Source organism: Onychomys torridus, chromosome 9, assembly GCF_903995425.1.
Source record: "Onychomys torridus chromosome 9, mOncTor1.1, whole genome shotgun sequence".
NCBI lineage: Eukaryota > Metazoa > Chordata > Mammalia > Rodentia > Cricetidae > Onychomys > Onychomys torridus.
The window spans coordinates 97,062,506-97,089,591 of NC_050451.1; the positions used below are offsets into that span (position 1 = coordinate 97,062,506).

At 35.6% G+C, this 27,086-nt stretch overlaps 1 pseudogene; it reads left to right on the plus strand.

The window, feature by feature from the left end:
- Positions 1–21,510: 21,510 nt before the first annotated feature.
- Positions 21,511–23,106, plus strand: LOC118590797 (annotated as a pseudogene).
- The last annotated feature ends 3,980 nt before the right edge of the window (positions 23,107–27,086 follow it).

Here is a 27,086-nt window from a genome sequence, read left to right on the forward strand (position 1 = left end):
TCATTTTGTTTCCTTTCACTTTGTAGGTAGCAATTTCCTTGCTTCTTCATCTACACGTACACAATCCCCTCCCCTCTTAGGATTTCTTCAGTAATTTATAGGGTATCATTTTCTTTTGTTTTAAAACTATGGCACTCAGCGGGGATTTGTTAGAATATTTTTAAAGATGAATAAGATATTTTCACCAAGCAAACTTCTGTTAACTCATCAATTTCATCTTAACTATGCACAATGGAGTACTACAGGTTCCTATAAATTTCTCAATAGATTTAAGTTTTATTTAGACTATCAATATTTTGTTTACATTTGTCTTTTTCATCATTTTTCATGGAATTCAATAACAGTTTCCTTTTAAGTATTTGAAAAATGCACACATGCAAGAATAAGAAACCAAACATAAAAGGTCCCCTTTAACGTAATAAGGAATGTAGAAAATTCTTCACTGATTTTCTATAAATCTTTAAGCAAGTCAATTATACATAATCCTTGTAGTTTAATCTTGATAAATTGATCACGTTCTCTATTATCATGAAAATACACATTCTATCAACATTTGTTTAACATGATGAAGATTTCTATCATCAAATGTTTTGTATGACTATCAAGCAATGTGTTTCAAATATATAAAAATGAGAACAAATGTTCTTATGCATTATTAATATGTTACTATCTGTACAGTCAACAAATTATAAATGAAAATATACTTTTGTTCGTGTTAAATATTTTTGATATTATGATACAATTACATTTCCCCTTCCAATTTTTCCCCAAAACCCTCCCATGTGTCTTATTGCTCCTTTAAATTCACATTTTTTCTTTAATTGCTATGTGTGTGTGTGTACCTAAATATATGTACACCCTGTTGAGTAAGTATAACATTACGTGCACAGTGGTGGCCTCTTCCCTGTGGGAAACTATTTCTTTATCTCTCAGCATTTCCTTTGTTGTCTGTAGTTTTTGTGTAAGGTGGAGTCAGCCTGGCTTTCTCTCCTCCACATTAGCATGTCTATTATGTTGTCCTTGGTCAGGTAGTGTTCAGGTACAGTTCTCACCTCTACTCAAGGAAACTACTTTTTGCAACAGAGGAAGAACATTTAAAAATACACAACCAGTCAAAACACAGAGTCTTAGAGCCCAGTAAACTAATGCATCCACAACACCCTCCCAGATATAAGGTTCTTAGGTTACTGTGGGAGAAAAGACTGTAAGTTCCACAGAACAGGGAATTTGCTGAGAAAAATTTGTCTTTTAGAAAGGTCAGTTGTAATACCCATGAAGTCTCACCATCATGACTGCCTGAAAATATTTTCTTTTTTTTCAGTATTATTTTAGGGTATTTTTGGAATCTTTAGAACTATGTTTGTATTTCTCCAATTTTTCTTCAGATCCTATTTAAAACAATAGATAGGTTATTATTTTATTTTCTACTTTGTAAAATAATGTATTCAATTTCTTCCATCAAAGCATTATCATAAGATTTACTCAATTTAATCAGATAAAAACACTTTGTGAAATATATATGTAAATGATGCTAATTTTGTAGATCAATATGTCACAATAGTATCTTAGCCTATGCATGTATTATATTTTCAATTTTAAAATTATATTTTAAAATACTCCTAGAAGTAGATGTTTCTACTCAGGTCTTTCTCTTTGTCACCCACAGAGTAAGATGTTTATTATAACTTTTACATTCAATTGTATATTTACATTCTGTTGGAAGCCCTCTAGAAAAATGATGTTGGCTTAGAGTCATTTTTAAAATATACTTTTTTTTTCAGAAAAGAATCATAAATGCAGTATTTATTTTCCACATATGGAGTGAAAAGCCTATAATCCCAGCTATCAAGAGACAGGAAGCTTTATTTAAAAGGTCATATAATATATTCTGTTCATAATTCCTTCTGCTCATCTCCTTCAAGATCTACCAGGCACCTCCTGGTCTAACTTCTCACCTTTTTTCTCTGCCACTTTAGAAAACAAACAGCAAACATATCAGAATTTAAAGAAAACAAAAATCATAAGAAACACGCACACCACCTGATTAAGATACAGAATCATAAAACGTGATTTACAAAGTAAAGACCATAAGATAAAATGCTCAAACAAAGCAACACAAAAAACAGAACAAAACAAAGACCTACCTAAACACTATTGAATTCATATTGTGTTGGCCATCTATTACTGGGCATGTGACCTACCCTCATGTGTGGCTTGTATATCCACTGAGTCTCCAGTGAGAGGAAAAAAAAAAACAAACAATCAAAACAAATAAACAAAAATCAAAACAAATTTTTCCCCTACAACTAATTGTCAATTAGAGAATGCATCTTGGTTAGGGTTGGGAGAACTCTTCCCTACTTCTCCCTCTCAGTGGTGGGCCTCACCTTGGGTGGATCTGTTCAGGCCCTGTACTTGCTGCTACAGCCTCTGTGAGTTCATATGTGTGCCTGTGCTGTTTGTGTGGAAGACAATGATTCCTTGGTGCCACCCATCCTTTCTGACACATCCTTCATGCCTCCTCTTCCTTACAGCAGCTCCATGAGCCATGATGGGAACGGTTTGATGAACATATCCCATTTAAGACAGTGTGCTACAGTCTCCCACTCTTTACACATTGTCCAGTTGAGGGTCTCTAGATTGGTTCCCATCTACTTCATGAGAAAGCTTTTCCGATGGTGGCTGATTGAGACACTGGTCTATGGGGAGAACAGAAGGAAGGAACTGAATTTAAATCTGAGCTCTGCCTAAGTTATATAAGAAGATCCTATCTCAAAACCAAAACAAACAAATATAAAATGATAGTAAATATCTGTTGTGCAATTAGTTTTTCTTCCTTTGACCAAGCAAGCAAATACCCTAATTTTTACTTTCAATGTTACTTACAATCATGTATTATTTTTCTTGGGGGGCAGGGGGGGGATAATGTATGAATTTCTTTGAAACTGATATGACTACTCTTACTGCCTCTCTTGTTTCTAAATTACAACTTTTTCAATTTTTGGTTTAGTCTTTTTATTGATTTAATTATATATCTCAATGGTCTGTTTCAGTACTAAGAACTCGTCAATGTATTTCTTTCTTTTTAATAATGTATAAGTATGCAGCATACAGATGACCTTTGTATTCACCATACAAATGAAACTGATTCAAGGAACATTAAAGGAAAAATGAAATCTACTGCTTGACACATTTTCTTTTACTTATGGTAATCAATGTCATCTTTGTTTATAGTGATGATAACCACCCATGCATAATACATCTTTGTCTCTTGCTGGCAATTAAAGAATTAAGCTTGAAATGCATTAAGTACTCTGTAGATAACTCTCATCTATTTTGAGTTACCATCTCCAAGGACAGTACTAACTTCTTGTGTCATAATTCTTCAAATGACACCAGTTTGAAAGTGAACAGAGTTTTCTATCTCTATCCATTTTGCTTTCTCCTTTTCAGCTCTAACTTGTGGAAGACAGAATAGACTGGACTGGCATATAGAATTTTGAAGAATGATATTTGAGAAAGTAAAAAAACCAATAACAGTGTTTGAACCACCAGTGTCAAAACATAAGAAATAAAAAAATGGAATGAGGAAGACAAAATATAGATAAAAATGGTAAGACCAATGGGCCATATGGAAATAGTATTAGTATCTAAACTCTTTCTTAAGAATTAAGAACTACAATTTTATATTTTATTTATTTTTGTACAACAAACTGAGAAAAAAATGAAACATTTTCTACTCCTCTTTTCAAGGAGCTTCCATTAAAGAACTAGGTAATAGTAAAGACTTCTGGCCAGCTGAGCCAGCTCACAGAGGAATTAACCTGTTTCCCACCAGAATGAGTTTGATAGAACATTGTTTTCATAATTTTTTTCTGTGTCTGTACACCATACAAGGGAGCCAAGATAAAGAAGTATAACTTACAGACTTCATCCTCCCAATTATGGCCTGATTAATTCATTATTGGGTTATCACTTTTATTATAGGATTGTTTTATATATTTTTTCTTACATGTTATTTTATATTCTGTTTCCTTTGTGGTTCTCTCTGTCTCTGTCTGTCTTTGCCTCTGTCTTTCTCTGTCTCTGTCTCTGCCTCTGTCTCTGTCTCTCTCTCTCTCTCTCATTCCCTGCTCCTATTTCTCTTTCATCAGATTTATTGAGTCAAACATTGTCAACCTTGATTGTTTTCTGGAACTTCACTCAGCATTCTTCTGGGTTGTTTTGGCACCTAGTAATTTTTTTCTTGTGTCAGTCTATTATTCCATTATTTTCCTACTAGTTTCTGAAAATTAGGTTTACCTTTTAGGATGTAATGTGTTTATAATTATTGCTATTTATTAAAAATATTTTCTCTCAATTGCTGCCTTAACCTCTATTACATATTCTTTATAACTTCAACTCTGCAGTTCTCTTATTATCGATATTATTTGACATTTTAAAAATATTCCAAGCAGTCAGGCAATGATGGAACATACTTTTAATCCCAGTACTCAGGAAGCAGAGCCAGATAAATCTCTGAGTTCAAGGCCGACCTGCTCTACAGAGCAAGTTCCAGGATATTAAGGCTGTACAGAGAAACCATGTCTCATAAAAACCAAAACAAAATAAATCTGTGAAACATTTCCCCAATAGTTTGATGATATATATAGTATCAAGATCATGTTAACACTTGTGCCAACATATTACAGAAATTACATATATTTGTATATAGTTATAAGAAAGCTTTTCAATAGATATAAAATGATTATTGATAAAAATAATTTGCAATGCCTTTAAAGATTCCCATAGTGTGATAATATTTTGAATTAACATGTAATTTTAGCAAACTTCCAGTAACTATGAAGTTTATGAACTGCCTGGTCACATGATAACCTGGAAAGTACAGGCATTGAGTAATTGAAGAAAGTTACTTTAAAGCACAACATGCATGAATTATTCTCTTACAATGATACTTGGAACATAGCCTGCAGTTAAAGGCATACTCAAATGTATTAGGAAAATCATAAGTTGAGTTTCATTAATGTCTAGCTTTTAAATGATTTAGTAGGGACCTAATCAGGATAAATGTAACTCACTTTCTGGGAACCAATATTACATTGTTCTCTGAACACATTACAAACTTTCTTATATTAGATGAAGTAATCCCAATGTTTTACCTCATATTTATTTCTGAAGTGAGATTTTTACAGTGTAAAATATAATGCAATGAGGATTGCACATTAACCGACCCATATGCCAGACATTACTGTAGGTAGGAGCTGTGAAAGACAAATGGAGAAAATATTGTTCTGACCTCTAAGAAAGGGATTGAGAGTCATGCAGGAGATAAACACACATAAGTGAATACAATAGAACAGCCTGTGATAAATAGTGCAATAGACTCTGGGATAAAAAATGATTTTTTTCCCTAAAACACAGACAAAGGAACGAAGGAAAATTTATTTCATCCTGACATGAGACGCAAATTGTACCCAAGCACAAAGGAAAATGCAGTGTCTGACTCCAGAAATGCAACTCAGGGAATATGTAAGAAACAAGTAACATCATTCTGGTGAATAGAGCCAAGAGAAAGTAAGTTAAGCAGGCATAAGTTTGAAGAGGAATTTTTAGTAAAAGACTGAAGCTTCTCTCAGAATTTAACAAGAAGTGGATGGGTCTCAAAATAGACTCACTGATCAACATATCAATAGTTTGTTGTACCTTGTGGTTTGAATGTCTTTTCAAATACACTGTCCAATTTAATTGTCTTTTCAAATGTTATTTCCTGTCTGTTCACTGGACCAGACCTTTATATTAACCATTTCTTGTATTTGTATGATAGCTTTTATGCTCCTGGGAAATATTGGTCTAATTCTCTTGTTTGGTCATTATTATCCTGACTGATGTTCAATATTTGGACCATCTATGCACTAGAAAGAGGCTGTAAATATTGGTACATTGATAATACAAAACAAGTCCTCAAATGGTAGATGGTAGTTGCAAGATTTGAAAGTTTGTGACAATACTAGGGTTATATCCTGAATTATATAGTCAAGATAGAAATCATAAAGTCTAGTTAATTATTTTCAAAATTTTGATGATGTTTTCAATCAGATGAATATACAAACCCTGTCATAGTTGAAAGCACAATTGGATTTATTTTAAGATAACAATTTGAGTTCTTTGATTTTTTTTTTTTTTTTAATGTGGCATGGGCCCTTTAACTGAGAGGGACGAATTATTGGAGTTAGATATTGGGGGAAAAACTAAAGGTACAAAATAGTCTCAAGTGTGGGACATGATTATACTGGAGAGACATATTAGATTTCAAGGCAGTGTTGAGTTCCTATTTGAGGTCTGTGGTCATGAATTTTAAGTAGAACCAGTAGGGAGGAAAATCAAACTTTGCCTTGGGTTTGATTTTGCTCTGTCAGAGACTATTTTATTTCATTTTTTGTAATGCTTCCACAGGAAAGAGCAAAGCAAAATATCCCCATGTGAGAACATATTCAAGATGATATGTTCATTTATAGATTAAATAAGCAAGTTCTTATACTAAATATTTCATATTTAAAATTATAATTTCTGATGACAAATGATGTTTACAACTTTTATGGCCATCACATGCCTCAGAGTTAACGATCATATTCAGAGACTAGTAAACATGACTTTTACACATACAATTCAGCTTTGTGAATTTAAATTGTGAGTTTTAATTTCTTTGATTTAAATATGAAAATGCAAGTTACAACTCTATTTGGTGAGGACCCTTGAGAGGGCCATAACCCTGTTGCTATAATTACTCTGGTGGTGCTCTGAAAATTGTTACTTTTAGAAAGACAAGGTTAGAAAATGTTTATAGTTCAGTAATAGTACAAATAAAGTGGTTTCATGAAAACTTAAATTATTAAAAAAAAAAAAAGGTGCAGTGAATACAACATAATTCCCTACTTCAGTGCCAACTTTGATAACACCAAAGTCTTCCTGGTCACTCTCTTTGCAATGATTCCAAAGTCAAAATAACTAGAAGAGGCTTACTGTGAAAATAAGGTGGCCCAACTGAAACAGGAGCCTCCTTTTGTGAAGGACATGATGTTTCAAGATAGGGACAGAAACCAAATTAACTTCTGCTAATTTGTGTTCTGCATTTAGTTTGTGTCCTTATTTTCTGATAACTTTTGTGAACAGCAGCACCATGTGAGCCCCAGGGACTGGCTGGGAACCTACTGAGGGGACAGCAATACAACAGACCTACTCCAGTTCTTTCACTTCAAGATCCTTAGTAACATCAGTGTATGTAATCACTTTTTGTTTTTTTGTCTCTGATAGCTGACGTTTGTTACCTCCAAATCACTCCAGCAGACTATTCAGCAGCTGTGGCTCTTGCCTTCCAGTTTCTGCCTTTAAATTAACATCCTCTGCACTCCTTACATTATTTGCATTCAGATGGCTTTAAATTTATAGTATCAAAATACCAATAATGATCCCAAATTTTTATTACAATATACAATATACTCATAAATATTTACATTTATGACATTTTCAAATTTGTGCACCATTAATGCTGACCAATATCTCACTTGCTTTCTTTTTACATTTCTCTCCACTTACTACACCTTTTCCATTCCTCACCCTTATTTCATAATATATATATATATATAAATAAAATACAATTTACATATAACCTAATACACAAACACTTATTTTATATATGTACTGTGGGATGTTATTCTGTATGCTGTGAATATGTGTTGCTCTTGTTGGTTGATAAATTAAATTATGATTGGCCAGTAGCCAGGTAGGAAGTATAAGTGGGACAAGTTGAGAGAAGAATTCTGGGAAGAGGAAGGCTGGGTCAGGAGTCACCAGCCAGACACAGAGGAAGCAAGATGACAAGGCAGAACTGAGAAAAGGTACCAAGCCACATGGCTAAACATAGATAAGAATTATGGGTTAAATTAAGTGTAAGAGCTAGTCAGTAACAAGCCTGAGATAATGGCCAAACAGTTATAATTAATATAAGCTTCTGAGTGATTATAAGCAGGTCACAGGACTTTGTGGGCCTGGAGGGATGGGAGAAACCTTCTTACTACTACTACTACTACTACTACTACTACTACTACTACTACTACTACACACACACACACACACACACAAACACACACACACACACTAAACAATTAATATTGAACATGTGATATTAGTACTTTTGATTTTAATTTATAATGCTGTAAATAATAATTTCTCCTTTCATCCTTATTGTAGAAAATGATACAACTTTTGTTCTTTACAGTTGAATAAAATTCCAACAGTGTGGAATACATTCCATTTACTTTATTTCATTTGTTGATGGACACATAAGCTGACTTGAGTTTATAGTTCAGGAATCATGGATAGTGCTACAAAAAATGTGCAAGTAGCTCTATGCTATGTTGACTTATGACTCCTTTGGAGGTGCATAATTCAGGATGTTTCTTGTCTTGGGGCTGTAAAAAAGTATCTTGATAAATTCAATTTAAGAAAAGAGCAGTGAGGAGTGTACTTTGGCTCATCAATCTAAGATACAAAGCATCATGGAAGAGAGGTCATGATGGCAGACATCTGAGGCAGCCAGTTGCATTATATCTTGATCAGCAAGCAAAAGGGCAATGCATGATGATGATGATGATGATGATGATGATGATGATGATGACTTTCAGTTACTTTCCTTTTTATTTTTCTTATTTGCTTATTCCAGGACACCGACCCATAGAATGATCCCCAAAACATTTACAGTGGGTCTTCTGACATCGACTAACCTAATCAAGAAAACTTCTCATGGGCATGCACATATATTTGTTTCCATTGTGATTCTAAATCCTGTTAAGTTCACAATCAAGATTAGTTGTCACAGCAGTAATGTTGGTACCTTAGTGAACATGTTCTAGGATATCAGAACAATTATTTTAGGAAAATATTGAGATAAAGAGATGTACTTTCTGTTTGATCTACCAAATAGAGAGCTATGTTTTGCATTTTCTCAACTCAGTTTACATTGGCTGTTGTATTAGTTCTTGCTTACTGTCTCTTGTTTCTGAATCAAATGTGACCTCTCAGCAATTGCTACAGTGCCATGCCTGACTATACACTGCAATGTTCCCTAGCATGATAATCCATGGACTTATTCTTATAATGAATCCCTGGATTAAGTGCTCTCTTTGAAAATCCTAGCTATAAACATAAAAAAAAAATGAGCTTAGAAAAACTATAAAATAGCTAACATTAAAAAAAATCATCTTTAATTGACTTGTGCACATATCACATTCCATACTTGTGTTAATGCAGATATGTATGTTATCTTAAAACTTTGTGTGTTTTCAGAGCAAGGAGACCAGACACCAATGAAAACAGGTGGCCCCAGTGAACCGGCCTCTCTAAGTGACTCTGTTGAAATTCCACAGAGTTCTACATCCAGAACAGCTTAAAAGCTGCTGGCTGAAATGGTTCAGCCTCATAGACTACTCTAGCCAGGTATGCAGAAAACCCTTGAGCTTTCCAATTGCACAGAGATTAGCTAACATATGTCATGGCTACTATTTCCAGGACTTGACCATTATCTAAATTTTGTCGGGTTCCCTAAGATGCCATAACTCCCAAGACAATAGGAAGCACTCGAGAGAAATTGACTCCCACATTCTCAAGAAGTGGGATGGGTGATTTTTGGTCCTTCACTGGATTACAGATGTTTGTCATTGTTTAGGGGAGTTGGTTACAAGTTTTTATTGATCATGGCTGGGAAGAAAGCTAAACAAATGAGACTAGATTCATAAATCTTTTTCTGAAGGGAAAATAGGGGATACAGTATTGAAATGATGAGATAAATAGGTGGATTATTGACTCTACTTTTGAGCAACCATTAGTCTCAAATGTTTTATATTGGTATGGACTTTAGTATATTGATACAAATTTAAGGTTATTTTTGTTATAATATATATATATATATATTTCTTTTTTCTGTTTTTGTTTACAGCATTATATCTATATAGCTCATTTAAAAAGTTTATTTCTTAAAAGATGTTTAAGATAATAAAAAAATACAGGTTAATAGACATCTCTAACAATCAAATTTATAGTCAATGTAAGTATGTTTTCAAGGTCATACAGAGATATATTTTAGATAGATAGGTATCTTCAAACACTTCAATAACCTACAAAATATGACATTTAAATTTTTTTAATAACATAAGGCTTTTCGTGACAATGAGACATGTCTGCTCCAAGCAGCATCAATCTACTTCATAAAAGGATGATGAACATTGAAGAACCTCCACATGGAGTTTGCTTTCCTTGTGACAAAGCTAACCATTTGGGCAAGAAACTGCCCTAGCCTAGCCTACTGACAATAAGCTACACCAACAGGACAAGCAGGACACAAAGAAAAAAGACGGCAAATTTTGCCAAAAAGAGGTGGGACAGTCCTTCAAAATTCGTGCTTCACAGAAAAGTCTGTCAAATATTTAAGGCCAAAGATGGATGCCCCATAATTTTATAGGAAGTTTGACGTGACTGTCCAGGCAGCCAGATGTCTCTGTTGTTTCTTAGATTTGGAAGTCACTTGCTCTACACTTCCTATTTACTTTGTGTTTGAAGATCACATATCTATCTAAAATATATCTCTGTATAACCTTGAAAACATACCTACATTGACTATAAATTTGATAGTTAGAGATGTCTATTAACAACTGTAATATTATATCCTAGGGTCTTTGTTGAAGTTGAAGACTAGATAGTTATAGTTATAGTTTTCCTTAGTTATGATAAAAGGTAAATTAGACATAAAACTTTGAATTCGCCAAGATAAGACTAATAAAATTATTCAATTAAGTAACAGTTTATTAATTAATTGTATTGTCTGATTTGCCAAATTTAAGTGGACTAGAATTGTAATTGTGATTCTTACTGAGTAATTGTTGTTATTGTATATACTGTTTCTTTTTATTTAGACAAAAAGGGGAATATTGGGAGATATTTGATTATACTGTGTAAAGATATGCCACTGTGATTAGTTTAATAACAAACAAAATGGCTAACTGATAGGCAGAAGGTATAGCTGGAATTTCTGGACAGAGAGAGCACTGGGAAGAAGAAAGTGAAGTTACCAGAGGAAACAAGACATGCAGGAGGAGAGGCAAAAGCCATGTGCCACATGGCAGAACATAGATTAATAAAATGGATTAATTTATGAGTGAGTTAGAAACAAGCCTAAGCTAAAGTTGAGCTTTCATAATTAATAAGTCTCTGTGCCATTATTGGGGAGCTGGCAGTACAGAGAAACACTCATTATTTGGGTCCTGGAACTCCAGGTACAGTTAGGGGTGGCTCCCTGTCATAGTATAAGACTCAAGCTAGACCAAACATTAATTGGCCACTCCCATAATTTCTGTGCTACCTTTTCTCAGCATATCTCATAGGCAGGGCAAATTGTATGTCAGAAGCTACTTGATTGGGTTAGTATCCATATTCTTCCATTAGAAGTCTTTCCCTGTTTTAGGAAATGGCCAGTTTAGGCACCCATATTTCTCATTGCTAAGAGTCTTAGCTAGGCACCCTTCTAGACTCCTGAGAGTTTCCATTGCACCAGGTTTCTAGCTCATCCCTGAAATGTCCCTGATTCCAGTTGTCCAAGTACTCTCTCCTTCCATCCTCTCCTCATCTGATGTCTCCTCTTCCCTGGCCCACTCTCTCCCATCCAGACCTCTCCCTCTGTCCACCTGTGATGTCTATTCTATTTCTCATTCATAGTGAGAATCATGTCCCCCACACATACCACGAGGCTTCCTTGTTACTTAGCTTCTCTAAGTCTATGGATTATAGCATGGTTATCCTTTACTTCAAGGCTAATATCTACCTATACATGAGTTCTTACCATGTTTTTGTCTCTCTGGATCTGGACTAATTCACTCAAGATAGTCCCTTTTAGTTCCATCCACTTGCCTTCAAATTTTCTGATGTCATTTTTTTTGATAGCTGAGTAATACTCCAGTGTGTCAATGGACCACATCTTCTTTATCCATTCTTGGATTACAGACATCACAGTTGTGTCCAGTTTCTAGCTATTATGAGTAAAGCCACTGTGAACATAGGTGACTAAGCACCCTTGTGATATCATTGAGCATCTTTTAAGTATATGCCCAAGAGTGGTATAGCTCAGTCTTGGTAGATCAAATCTAGATTTCTGAGAAAGCACCATATTTATTTTCTAAAAGGCTGTACAAGTTTGCACTACTGCCAATAATGGAGGAGTACTCCCTTTGTTCCACACAATCGCCAGAATGAGCTATCACTTGGGTGTGTTTTTGTTTGTTTGTTTGTTTTGTTTTGTTTTGTTTTTTGTTTTGTTTTGTCTTATCCATTCTGACAGGTGTGTAAGATGGAATCTCAGTTATTTGATTTGCATTTCCCTAATGGCTAAGGATGGTGAATACTTCTTTAGGCTATTTTGGCTGTTTGAGATTCCTCTGTTGAGGATTCTCTGCTTAGATCTGTACCATAGTTTTTATTTAGATTATTTGATTTGTTGGCTGTCTAGTTTCTTGAGTTCTTTATATTTTTAATATTAGCTCTCTGTTGGATGTGGTGTTGGTGAATATCATTTCCATTTCTATAGGCTGCTATATTGTCCTATTGACAGTGTCCTTTGCCTGACAGACACTACTTCCCAGTTTCCTGAAGTCTCATTTATTGAATGTTGTTCTTAATGCCTGTGCCATCAGTGTTCTGTTCAGAAAGTTGTCTCCTGTACCAGCCAGTTCAAGGATGCTCCCTATTTTCACTCCTACCAGGTTCTATGCATCTGCTTTTCATTGTGGGTCTTTGATCAACTTGGACTTCAGTTTTGTTCACTTGCATTATGTTACATGCAGATATCAAGTTAGAAGAGCACCATTTGTTGAAGATGTTTTCTTTTTTTTATTTTGTATTTCTGGCTCCTTTATCAAAAATCAGATGTCTGTATATCTGTGCATTTATGTATGGGTCTTTGATTATGCAGTTCTTATTACTTACAGCTTTGTAGTACAGTTTGAAACTCCTGCTAGTGCTACCTTCCACTGTTGTTTTACTGATCAGGATTATTTTAGCTATTCTGTTTCTGTTTGTTGGTTAGTTTTTGTTTTTTCATATGAAGTTGAGTATTGTCCTTTCATGATCTGTAAATAATTGTGTTGAACCAGGCAGAGCTCTAGGAGTCCAGTCAAAGAGAGAGAAAAGGGATTCTATGAGCAAGCTTATCAGGATCATGATGGGGAAACCTGCAGAGATGGCCAAACCAAACTAGTGGGAACTCATGAAAGTTTTATCAATGGCTATGGAGCCTACACGGGACTGGACTAGGCCCTTAGCATGGAGAGACAATTGTGTAGCTTGATCTGCTTGAGGGGACCCCTGGTGCTGGAAAAAGAATCCATCCTGGTTCATGAGGGGGCTTTTTGGAGCCCACTACCTATGATGGGATACCTCTTGCAACCTTGAGTCAGGGGGAAGAGCTTGGACTTGCCTCTACTGGATGTGCCACCCCATGGGAGGCCTTGCCTTCTTTTGAGGGGGAGAGTGTAGAGTAGGTTGGGAAGGGGAGTCTGAGGGGCTAGGAGGAGAAAAGAGGAGGATCTTTGATTGGTGTGTAAAATGAATGAAAAATATTTCTTAATTAAAATAAATTGATTTGAAAGTTTGATAGGGATTTCATTGAATCTGTAGATTACTTTTTGTAGGGTTCCCATTTTTACTATGTTAATCCTATATATTGACTCATGAGCATGTGAGATGTTTCCCACATCTGAAATCTTTTTCAATTTCATTCTTTAAAGACTTGACAATTTAATCATACAAATCTTTCACTAGCTTGGTTAAAGTTACACCAACATTTTATAAATTCATGTCTATTGTGAAAGGATTTTTTTCCTGAGTTCTTTCTCAGTTCAGTGTCATTTGTATATAGGAAGGCTACTGTTTTTTTTTTTCCTAGCTAATCTTTCATCCAGCCACTTTTTTAAAGGTATGTATCAGCCCTACAAGTAGCCTGCTAGAATTCTTGGGATTATTTATGTACATTATCACATCATCTACAGATTGGGACTCTTTGACTTCTTCCTTTCCAATTGGTATCTTCTTGATCTCCTTTAGTTGTCTTATTGTTCTAGCTGTAACTTCAAGTATTATATGGAATAGATATGGGGAGAGCAGACAGCTTTGTCTTGTTCTTGATTTTAGTGGGATTGCTGTGAGTTTTTCTCCATTTATTTGATGGTGTCTATTAGCTTGGTGTATATTACCTTCATTATATTTGAGTATGTTCCTTGTATCTCTAATCTCTCTAAGACTATTATCTTGAAGGACTATTGGATTTTGTTCTAGGCTTTTGAGCATCCAATGCAATGACCATTTCTTTTTTTTTCCTTTTCAGTCAGTGGATTACACTGACTGATTTTTTTTTTTTTAATATGTTGAACTATTCTGCATCCCTGGGAGGAAACCTAGTTGGTCAATGTGGATGATTTATTTTATGTGTTTATGGATTTGTTTTGTGAATATTTTATTAAGTATTTTTGCATCAATGTTCCTAAGGGATATTGGTCTGTAATTTTCTTTTTCTCTTTAATGTTTGTATGGTTTGTATATCAGGGTGGTGGTGGCCTCATGAAATGAATTTGGAAATGTTCTTTTTGTTTCTATTTTATAAAATAATTTGAGGAAGTTTCATGTTAGCTCTTCTTTGAAAATCTGGTAAAATTCTGTACTAAAACTATCTGGCCTGGGGCTTTTGTTGGTTGGGAGACTTATGACTGCTTCTATTTCCTTAGAGTTTAAAAGTCTGTTTAAATTGTTTATGTGGTCTTGATTTAACTTTGGTAAGGAGTATCTATCAATAAAAGTATCAATATATTTTAGTTTATTTAATTTTGTGTAGTAGAGTTTTTTAAAGTATGACCTGACGATGTTTGGTTTTCCTTAATGATTGTTGTTATAGCCCCATATTCATTTCTGATTTTGTTAATTTGGATAGTCTCTCTCCTTGTTTTAGTTAATTTGGATAAGTGAGTGTCTATCTTGTTAATTTTCTCAAAGAACCAACTCTTTGTTTCATTGATTCATTGTATTGTTCTCTTTGTTTCTAGTTTATTGATTTCAACCCTCAGTTAAATTATTTCTTGCCATCTTCTCCTCTTGTGTATGCTTGCTTCTTTTTGTTTGGTAGCTTCCAGATGTGCTGTTAAGTTTCTAGTATATGATGTTTATAATGTATTCATGTGTGCACTTAATGCTATGAGCTTTCTTCTTAGCATGGCTTTCAAAGTGTCCCATAAGTTTAGGTGTATGTGTATTCATTTTCACTGAATTCTAGGGTCTTGATTAGGGCTCCTATTGCTCTGGAGAGACACCATGACCACACCAACTCTTACAAAGGAAAATATTTAATTGGGACTAGTCTATAATTCAGAGTTTTAACCCATTATCATCATAGAGGGTTATAGAAGAATAGTTTAAGGTTTGTTAGTTTTGTTCATGTTGCATTTGTTTAACTCTGTGAAGATGTGTTATTATGTCTGTGTAAAATGCCTGATAGTCTTATAAAGAATTAGCCAATAGCAAGGCAAGAGAAGGGAGAGGTGGGGCTGGCATGCTGAGAGTATATATAAAAGGAGAAAACTTGGAGGAGAGATCTAAGATCTAGCAGCCAGAGGAGGAGGACAACTCCAGGGGTCAGCTACTCAACTACACAAAAAACCTAGGAGTAAGAATAAGGTTTACAAAAAGGTTTAGAGAAAAGGAAAAGTCCAGAGACTAAAGATAGATGGAATAATTAAAGTTAAGGAAAGCTGACAAGAAACTAAGGCGAGCTAACGCCAGGTATTTATAATGAAGAATAAGCCTCTGTGAGTGATTTATTTGGGAGCTGAGTAACAGGCTACCAAAAAAGAGCAAAAATCTCCAACAACAGAGGGTAATATGAAGGCAGACATAGTCCTATATAATGATATTTTATCTGTACTGAAATGTGTTTTTATTTGTACATTAATAAAGTTGCCTTGGGATCAGAGCAAGCCATAGCAGAAGCTGAGTAGTGGTGGTCCACACCTTTATTCCCAGCACTTGGGAGGCAGAGCCAGGTGGATCTCCGTGTGTTCAAAGATACAGCCAGCATTGAGACACATGCCTTTAGTCCCAGTGAGTGATGGAAGAAAGAAAGATACATAAGCCATGAAGACCAGAAAAAAGTAGTATTTGGCTGGTTAAGCTTTTAGGATTTGGAGCAGCACAGTTCAGCTAAGATCGATTTGGATGAGGAATTAGAAGCTTGCAGTCTGAGGAAACAAGACCAGCTGAGGAACTGGTGAGGTGAGGAAATTGTGGCTTGTTCTGCTTCTCTGATATTCCAGCATTCACCCCAATAACTGGATCGGGTTTGATTTCATTAATAAGACTTTTAAGGTCCATGTTACATTCCTAGAGAAAGCTAAGGCAACAGGATGTTAACTGTCTCACTATGCATGGATTGAATATATATGAGACCTCAAAGCCTGCCTCCACAGTGACACACTTCTTCAATATGCTCATACCACATAATAGTGCCACTCTATTGACCAAGCATCTAGGAAGTTTTTTTTTTTTTTTTTTTTTTTCCTGACTTGACCTAATAGTCACTCAGTAGAGAGTTGTTCTGGTTCTATTAGTTTGTAGAGTTCTGTTGTTTCTATTAATGTTGAATTCCAGTTTTAATCTTTGGTGGTCTGATAGGATGGGGGGGGTATTTTGAATTTCTTGTATATGTAGAGACTTTCTTTTTGACCCAGAATGCTCAATTTTGGAGAAAGTTCTTTCATGATATGAGAAGAAAATATACTCTTTTCTGTTTTGGTGAAATATTCTGTAGAAATCTGTTAAGTCCATTTGATTTATAACATCTGTTAGCTCCAGTATTTCTCTATTTAGCTTTTGTCTTGATGACCTATCTTTTGGTGATAGTGGAGTATTGAGGTTTCCTGTTATAAATTGGTTAAAGTCAATGTGTAATTTAAGCTTGAGTGATGTTTACAGACATAGGTACCCTTGCATTTGGGACATATATGTTAAGAATTGAATGATCCTCTGGGTGGTATTTTTTCTTTGATGAGTATTAAGTGTCTTTCCCATCCCTCTTGATTAATGTTACTTGGAATTCTAATTTGTTGGATATTATAATGGCTACACCAGCTTGTTTCTTAGGTCTAGTTACTTTACAGTCCTGTACCTTGAGTTAATGTCTATCTTTGATGTTGAGCTGAGTTTCTTGAATGTAGTAGAAAGATTGAATTTGTTTTTGCATTTATTCTGTCCGTCTGTGTCTTTTAATTGGGCAACTAAATCCATTGATATTAACTGATATCAATAATCAATGATTATGAATTCTTGTTTTATTGCTGTTGTTGATGCTGGTAGTGGTGATGGTGGTAGCGTGCATGTGTGCTTCTCTCCTATTGCTTTTGCTGTTTTGAGGTTATTTATTTCCTGTGTTTTCTTGGGTGTAGCTAACCTTGGCTTTGATTTTTCCTTCTAGTACCTTCTGTAGGGCTGAATGTATATGTAGATATGATTTAAATTTTACTTTATCATGGATTATCTTATTTTTTTCCATCTAGGATATTGAAAGTTTTGTAGGTATGGTATTCTGAGCTGGTATCTGTTGTCTCATAGAGTCTACAGCACATGTTTTCAGGCCATTCTGGATTTAGAGTCTCTATTGAGAAGCCAGGAGTAATGCTAATAGGTCTGCCTTTTTGTGTTACATGCTCTTTTCCCTTGCAGCTTTTAATGTTTTTTCCTTTGTTCTGAATGTTTAGTGTTTTGACTACTATATGACTAGGTGACTTTTTTTTTTTTTTCTGGTCCAATCTGTTCTGTAACCTTCTTGTTCCTTTATAGGCATGACCTTCTTTAGGTTGTGAATTTTTTTCTATGGTTTTGATAAAAAATGATTTTGGGGCCTTTGAGCTGGGTCTCTTCTTCTATTCCTATTATTCTTAGCTTTTGTCTTTTCATAGTGTTCCAGATTTCCTGAATGTTTTGTGTCAGGAACTGCTTTGATTTGATATTTTCTTTGTCAGATGTATCTACATTTCCAGTTGTGTATTCAGTGACTGAGGTTCTCTTTTCCTTCTTTTGTATTCTGTCAATGATATTTGTGTCTATATTTCTTGTTTATTTAACTAGGTTTGTCATTTCCAGAATTTCCTATGTTTGTATTTTCTTTATTGTTTTTATTTATATTTTCAGATCTTGAACAGTTACAGTTATTTCCTTTAACTGCCCTCCCCACCCTGCCCCCGGCTATCTCAAAGGCATTTATTCTTTTCCTCCAATTATTTGTACAATTATTTGTTTGTAAAATACTGATTTTGTGTAAGAAATATATTCATTTCATCTTTAAGTACTTCTATCATCTTTGTAAGTTTAGTTTTAAGATTTATAGGTAGATATGTGTGTGCTTTTTATGTGTGTGCTTCTGCTGTGATGGAATATTTAGGGCTTGCTCTGTTATAATACCTGGGCTCTGGTGGTACTATATTTTCTTGGTTGTTGTTGATTAGGCCTCTTATTGTTATTATGTTGGCCTCTAGTCATCCGAGGTTGGGGTGATTATAGTTCTAGATTCTCATCTCTGAGTTTGTCTTTTTTGGATGGATGTTGTTCCTTGGTTTCTGTTTTTATTTTTGTTTTTCTTTCTTTCTTTTTTTCTGCTGTTCTGGTTATATTGGCTTGTAGTTAAGCAGGTAATCTTCACTAGATCTGAGGGCTGGGCTTCTGGCAGAGGCCTGGTCTCTGGTACAATAGGGAGTCTCAGTCTCAATTGTGTACAGGGGCATGGAGGTAGGGCACTGGAATGGAGATAGGGTGGAGGACAATGAGAGAGTGAGAAAGTGGGGCAATTTGGTGGGCAAACAGCCTACCTGGACATCTAGTTGTCTGTGTGATCTCTGGCAGAGTGGGAAGTCTCCACCCCAGGTCATCATAGTGTGTTCCATAGTGGCTATTCAACTTTATATCCTCATCATCAATGTATAAGGCACAGGTTATATGAGCTGCTTTGTGGGTACTAGAACTGAACTAGGGCTCCCCACAAAAGAACAAGTACCCTTAACCTCAGATGACTAATAAGCCATGTCTTTAGCCCTTGAAGTATTTTAGGGCAAACCTCATCCATTGTATCATTTTGTCCACAAATCTTCCAGGGTGCTGTGGTAAAGGCTCGAAGCTTTGAAAGGTCACCCCAATACCATTTCCTACAACTTACAAAACTAGAAATCATTTCACCCATCCTTCACTGCCTTTTCTGTCCTTTCCATTAATGATAGCCATTCTGACTGTAATGAGAAGAAAAACAGCACAATTTTAAATTGCATTTGCTTGGTGGCTAGGATATCCAGGTTGTTTTTTTTTTGTTGTTGTTTTTGTTTTGGGTTTTTTTTTGTAATTTTTATTTCATTTTTTAAGAACCACCTGTGCATTTCATAAGCCTGTTTATCATTTTGGGCTGTATGGGCTTTAAGTCAATATTCAAGTTGTTTATGATGTTAGACATCAATATGTCAGATATATAGCTAGCAAACATTTTATCTGTTTCTCCAGGCTCTCTCTTCTTTCTGTTTAATTATTTTTCTCTGCTGTATTTTATAATTCTATGCAATGCCATTTGGTAATTTCTGTATTATTCTCGGAGTTATTGGCACCCTTTTCAGGAAGTCATGGACTACGTGTTTTTTCATTATTTTCCTCCAGTAGTTACTGAGTAGCAACTATTTGTTAAGATTTTTCATGCTTTTATTTTGTCCACAGGGCACAAGATAATGGTGCGATTTTTGTCTTCTACATGAGTCTTCTGAAGTTTCTTCACATCATAGACTTGAAAAGGATATAATAGTTTCAATACATGGCTTACCTAAATTTGCCAAAAATTAAGTCAATTGAGCTACATGTTTTAAAGACATATCTATATCTGTCTTTGTTCCAGTACAATACTGAGGTTTATAGTATGTCTATGCACAATAACTTGAACTGAATTCTGAGAATCCCTTCCATTATTGTTATTTTTACTCACTTTCCTTAGACATTTACTGTCTTTTGTAATTCTATCAAATTCTAAGATTTTTAACTTTTCTGTTTTGGTGAAAATATAGCTGACCTCTCTCATGGGGATTATATTGAAGCTATAGTTTGCTTTTGGTAGTATAGACATTTTCACTGTGTGCAGTGTTTGTATGGGTTTATATATGTGATGGCATGGGTGTGGGTGCTTGTACAAATGAACATACAGAAGTGTATGCTTATATGTGGAGGTCTGAGGTCAAACTTGAGTGTTATTTTTCAGTTGATTTCTACATAGATTTTTTTGTGACAGGGTCTTTTTCTAGCCTGGAGATAAGTGACTAGGCATGTCTAGCTCACCAACAAGCTGAGAGATCCATCCATTTTCATCTTCGTAGTGCTGGAAATACCAATACAAACCAGCACACTGAGTTTTTATTGGATTCTGTGAATCAAACTCAGATACTCATGATTATGCAAAAAGTACCTAATTGACTCAGGTGTCTCCAAACCCTAACACAAACCCTAATATAGATTTTTCACAATATTAACTGTACTGACCATGAGCATGAGAGTACTTTAATATTCTATTGCCTTCAATGTTTTAAATTTTAATTAAACAGATATTTCGATATTTTTGCTTTATTACTATGTATCTAACATTTTCTAAAATTTTAAGAAAGATTATTACCTTATTTATTTTTATGTTAGTTTATATCTAAAAATACACATATTTTATTTTTCATTTTATTTGTGGAGGAGATGGTATACATATATGGGTGTGCAGGCATGAATGAGGGCTTGAAGCTGACTCCAGATGTCTTCCTCCATTTCTTTTCAACTTATTATTATTTTTTACAAGGTTTCTCAGCAAACCTGGAGTGTCCTCTCAAATTCAGCCATCCACCAATGATGGTTGGCCATGGGCCTTCAGATTATTCCTTTCTACTTACCAGTGCTAGGAATACAGTCATGAAACACCATGCTTTTTTAAATGGATGCTGGAGATCAAACTCAGATCCTCAAAGTTCCACAGCAAGTAGTTAACCCATTTGAAAAAAAATCTGATGGGAATGAGTATTAAATTGTCTTTCATTTATATATTTATATTTTTGAGACAGGATCTTGAAGATGTATCCCTGCCTGGTATAGCATTGACTGTAGAACACACTAGCCTCAAACTCAAAGACTGCTTGCCACTACCTCTTAAATGCTGAGATCTGAAGCTAATGCTGCCAGACTTAGCAGCACTGAATATTCTATGTAAATTCTGTGTATTGCTACTTTATGAAAAGTACATATCAGTTCTAAAGTTGTTCTGATCTCTTAATTATATGAAGTTATGATTACAAATAGGGGTTATTTTACGTCTTTCATTTCTGCTGTTTATTTTGCCTTACTTTCTAGTGGTGACTTTAAACACTATATTAAATGAGAGTGTGGAAATGGTGAGTATTCTAATTTCTCATTTTGGTGGATATTTTTGAGATTTCTCCTTTTAGTATAATACAATCTACATGTTTGTCATAAATGGCCTTTAATTTGTTAAGTTATGTTCATTTTCACCATGAAGATTTTAAACTTTGTCATGGATGCATCCAGTTTTTGTCACTTAAACAGATATATTTTTTCTTTTTATTTATTCTCTTATATACTTCATACCAACTGCCTCTTCCCCTCCGTTTTTTTTTTTTTTTCCAGCTCTCCCCCATTCCCTCTACCCAGCTGCATTGTTCTACTATTTCCCTTCAAAAAAGAGCAGACCTCTCAGGGATACCAGCTAAAACAGCATACCAAGATGCAATGATACTATAGCTTTGGATTTAAATTCTAGGCATAATTTCTCAGTGTTCATTTTGTGAAGAGGCTGAATGTTTACACAGGCTTCAAATGCCTTTATGCAAAGAGATCATGGTTCTTTTTCTTTGTTTTGATGACTAGCTTTCATAAAAAGAACATATACACAGTACATTAAATGCTGGGACTAGACTATCACAATTCTACCATCTGTCACTGATGACTTCATTTCCAGATTTTTCATTACATATGACTTTAAAAGAGTATCCATGTATGAGAATTACTTTAAAATCAAAGACAGTTATAGTTCAGGAGTCAAAGCCAGTTGACAACCCAGTCCTGTCGTGCACTCACCTGCCTTTTCTTTTTCTTTCAACATTACAGATGCCACTCTGTCCTTTGCCAATGACCTTTTGGCAGGTGAAATGACCAAGACCATCTCCTAGGTGGCAGTAACACTCATTGAGCAGATCAAGCTTCTGCTGCAGGTGCAGGAGACCACCAAACAAATCATTACAGATAAGCAGTACAAGGGCATTATAGACTTTGTGTTTCATATCTCTAAGGAACAGGGATCCTGTCCTTCTGACATGGCACTCTAGCCAATGTCATTAGATAGATCCCCACCCAGACTCTTAACTTTGTCTTCAAAGACAAATACAAGCCAATATTTCCAAGCGGTGTGGAAAAGAGTACTCATGCTTACTTCGCTTGGAACCTGGCATCAGGTGATGTCAATGTCTCCACATTCTTGTGCTTGGTGTACCCTCTTGATTTTTCTCATACCCATTTAGCAGCTCATGGGGGCAAAGCTGGAGCTGAAAGGAAATTCAAAGGCCTTGGTGAGATCTAAGATCTAAAAATCTGATGGTTATATGGGCCTGTACCAATGCTTTGATTTGTCAGTACAGGGTGTTGTCATCAACCAAGCAATACTTCAGTTATCTATGACACTGCTAAGGGAATGCTTCCAGATCCTAAGAATATTCACATTTTCATCTGCTGCTGCATGATTGCACAGACTGTCACTTCTGTTGCTGGCCATGGTATGATGATGAAGCCAGAAGGGAAAGGAACTGATATGTATACATGCACAGTTACCTGCTAGAGGAAGATTGATTGTGATTAAGGAAGCAAAGCTCTTTCCAAGGGTACATAGTGAACGTTTACAGATGCATGGGCAGTGCTTTTGTTCTTGTTTTGTATGATGAAATCAAGAAGTTCATATAATTATGTGTTATGTGCTCTCCCCATGAAGAGGCATGTTGTATAATGTACCATGAATTGAACATTCTGGACAGAGTCTCTGGGCTCTTCTGTTTTATGAATGGCAACTATTTACCAGTTAAATGTACTGTACGAGGCAATAATAGTTATCTGGCCAGTTTTCTCTTATAGCCATTTCCTAAACGCTGATAATGATGAAACTCAATTATAATTTTTATTTCAGCCACCCCTGATTAATAAAAATGAATAAATAAAAATATATAAAAACAGGAAGAAAACAAAGACAGTAAACCGGGGGTGTTATCAATGAACATATTGCAACATTTCACTCAGAATCTTGTTTCTCATGTTATCACAATGCACAAAAAGTTCATCACCTAGCAATAGCAAATGTACAAAGGTTATTGTGCTCAGTTATAATTGCATACCCAAAAATCTATTCCAAAGAGTAAACCAGTGAAAGATGAAGGATTTCATCTTCAAAAACAAAGGCACTGAAGGTTAAAGGAAATAGAAAAATTCTTGGAGAGGAACAACACGATTGCATTTTATGTCTTCCATGGTCTTCTTAAATTCCATATCTGGTGTTTTTTAAAATTTACTTTTCTGTTGAATATTTTAAGTATGTATTTATTGTGTGTATACATGTAAGTGTGTATTGTGTGTGTGTGTGTGTATGTTTGTATAGTGTATGTATACGTGTGTATGTGTGGGGGGGCATGTGTTGCGGGAAGGGTGGGCAAATGCCTGGTAATGGGCATGTATTTGAATGTAGGAGGGTAACTCTTGAAAGCTCCATTCTCTCCTTCCACCACATAAATCCCAAGTATTAATGCAGTGTTAGTAGCTAATACACTTGGCAACTGAGCTTCCTCTCCAGCCTCCCAGATAATTTTGTCTACATAACACATTAACAACACCTGTCTTTGCTAAATTTTTCCATGCCTGTGAAAAGGACAGAAAATAAGGACAATAAAAAAGTGTTTAAGTTCACTATATATGAGTTTGTACAGAAATTTACACTTCAGATATGCGGTCACATGTGAACATCAATCAAAGGGATGAAGTATCCTTAATAATCACTTACACAGTTATACAAATAGATGACTATTAAACTACTTCTTAGACATCATTTAGTATTTAACCACCTCATATGTCACTTCAAAGTGTAACTCACTCTGTCTCATGATACATTTTGTTATGGAATATAAGAATTAAATATAGTTCATGCATGCTATTCTCTGCTCTGCCTGTAGTAGAGGTGCTCATCCGTTTCCATGCCTCTTCTTCCTCATGTACAATGCCAGAGATTAACTAGTTCATCATACATATACTGTTGTAGAGCAAATAAAGGTGTGCATGGAAATCCCCAAAAGCTCACTTTCACTAATAATATTTCTTATATGGTATGACTAACTGGTTTAGTGTATACTGATACTAAACACTATAGGACTATAAAGCAGGTTTAATATTTTGATTTAGAATAAAAAAATACCTTAAAGAAGTGATGGCACATGACTTTAATCCCAGCATGCAGGAGGCAGAAGCAGGCAGATTACTGATTTTGAGGCCAGTCTGATCTATAGAATGAGGACAGGCTCTAAAGCTACACGTAGAAACCCTGTCTTAAACCCTCCCAAAAATGCTTAGAAGAGTAATTTGGTGACTGATCTCCATAGAAAAAATGGATATTACTGATAGTTAAAAAAAATAGAAAGGACAATACCATAAAATACTGAATATGACTCAAAATAGATGTGTAAGAGTGTACCACATTTTGATAATTACAAACCAGTATTGTATAGATTGAATTAAATTTTCTAAGAACAAGTTCCTGGAAATGGTGCTAGAAAACACATGGCAAGGTTAAATCATACAACAGTTTTCCAGACCAAATTATTTTACCACCACTTTCTTTATTTACTTGTAAATATGCAACATTACTGAAATTTTGCAGAATATAATTATACGATGCTGAAAGTGAATATCAAGGACAATTGTATAAAGACACTTTAGACTTTATTAAGAAAACCATGAGCTGGGCAGTGGTGGTGCACACCTTTAATCCCAGCACTTGGGAGGCAGAGCCAGGTGGATCTCTGTGAGTTTGAGGCCAGCCTGGGCTACCAAGTGAGATCCAGGAAAGGCGCAAAGCTACACAGAGAAACCCTGTCTCAAAAAATCAAAAAAAAAAAAAGAATAACATATTTGGTTTTACTGTAATGGAGAACATGGAAAAAACAGGAAATTAACTGAAGGAGAAATGGGGAATGGATTAACAGGCGGGAATATATGATTTGATTCTGATAGGATTCAATCAGGCTCATGTTTCCATAATTAGTCCCCAGTTGGTGATACAATTTTTTTTTTTTTTGGCTTTTTTCGAGACAGGGTTTCTCTGTATAGTTCTTTGCCTTTCCTGGAACTCATTTGGTAGCCCAGGCTGGCCTTGAACTCACAGAGATCCACCTGGCTCTGCCTCCCAATTGCTGGGATTAAAGGTGTGCACCACCAACACCTGGCCTGGTGATACTATATTGAAGGCCTTGGGCAGTTGGACAGTATGGGCACTTTAGACAGTAGGGCCTGGCCAGGGGACTTAACTTATTAGGAGAATGCTCTTTGTGATTATACTAACCAAACTTTCATTGGTTTATTTGTCAAGGTCCATGCCAAAGAACTGCTACTAAATCCGCTCACAAAATGTGCTTATCCACTATGTCATGCCTTATCTGCTGGATGGACAACTACCCTCTGCAACTCTAGAGCAAAACTAACCTTTCCTCTCTTAAGATATTTCTGTCAAATGTAAAGCAAAGGATATCCAGACTTCAACTCACAACTCCAGGGAGGCTACCTAGTAAAGAGGACCCTAAGAAAGACACAGGGATGAGATCTACATGAACAAACTGGGGATGACAGGGGGTAATGGAGGAGAAGGGTCGGGGTAAAGAGATCTTAGGGGAGTCAGAGGTCTCAGCTGGGTCAGGAACAGAGAGGGAGAATAAGGAAAGAGATACCATGATAAATGATGACCCCATGGGAATAGGAAGAAGCAGAGTGCTAGAGAGGTCCCCAGATATCCACAAAAATACCTCCACTATAGACTACTGGCAATGGGCGAGAGTGTACCTGAGCTGACCTACTCTCGTGATTGGATGGCCTGCAGTGGATATCGCTCTGTATAAGTAAAAAATTGCTTGGCCATTAGCTCAGGCCTACCATTGTCTAGCTCTTACTCTTACACTTAGCCCATTTCTATTAATCTGTATTTTGCCATGTGGTTCATGGCTTACCAGTACCTTACATCTCACTTGTCATGGCAGCAGCTCACTGGTTCTTCCCCTGCCTTCATCTTCTCCCAATTCTCCTCTCTCTTAGTCCTGCCTATACTTCCTGTCTGGCTACTGACCAATCAGTGTTTTACTAATACAGAGTGATATCCACAGCACTTCCCCTTTTCTTTTTTTTTTAAAGGAAGGTTTTAACTTTCACATAGTAAAATTACATATAACAAAACAATTATCAAGCAAGAAATACAGTTACAATATCTAGTCTATTTGTTTTGGCAAAATTGAACAAACTATTCTATCTATCCTATATTTATGAGTCTAAGGTTTCATATCTAATTTATCTTTTACCATAACTAAGGAAAATTAAACCTATCTAGTCTTCAACCACATCAAGCAACTTTCGGGAGTCTTGCAGGGTAGACAGAGACAGCTGGCACCCTGGACAGTCACCTAATGTGCCTTTGTAAAGTTGGGGCATCTGTCTTCAGCCCATAGGGCTAGAGTCTCTCAGTCATTTTTCTCAGTGTCTTGTAGAATGTCTGGCAGTTTCCTCTGTGAAGCAGGAACCTGAAGGAATGTTTTGTCAAGCAAAGTTCAGTGGTCACCTTTCTATGGGTCCTTCATGTCCAGTCGATCAAGCAGTCCAGGCAAGAACAGTTTCTTGTCCAAATGGTTATTTTTGTCAAGGTG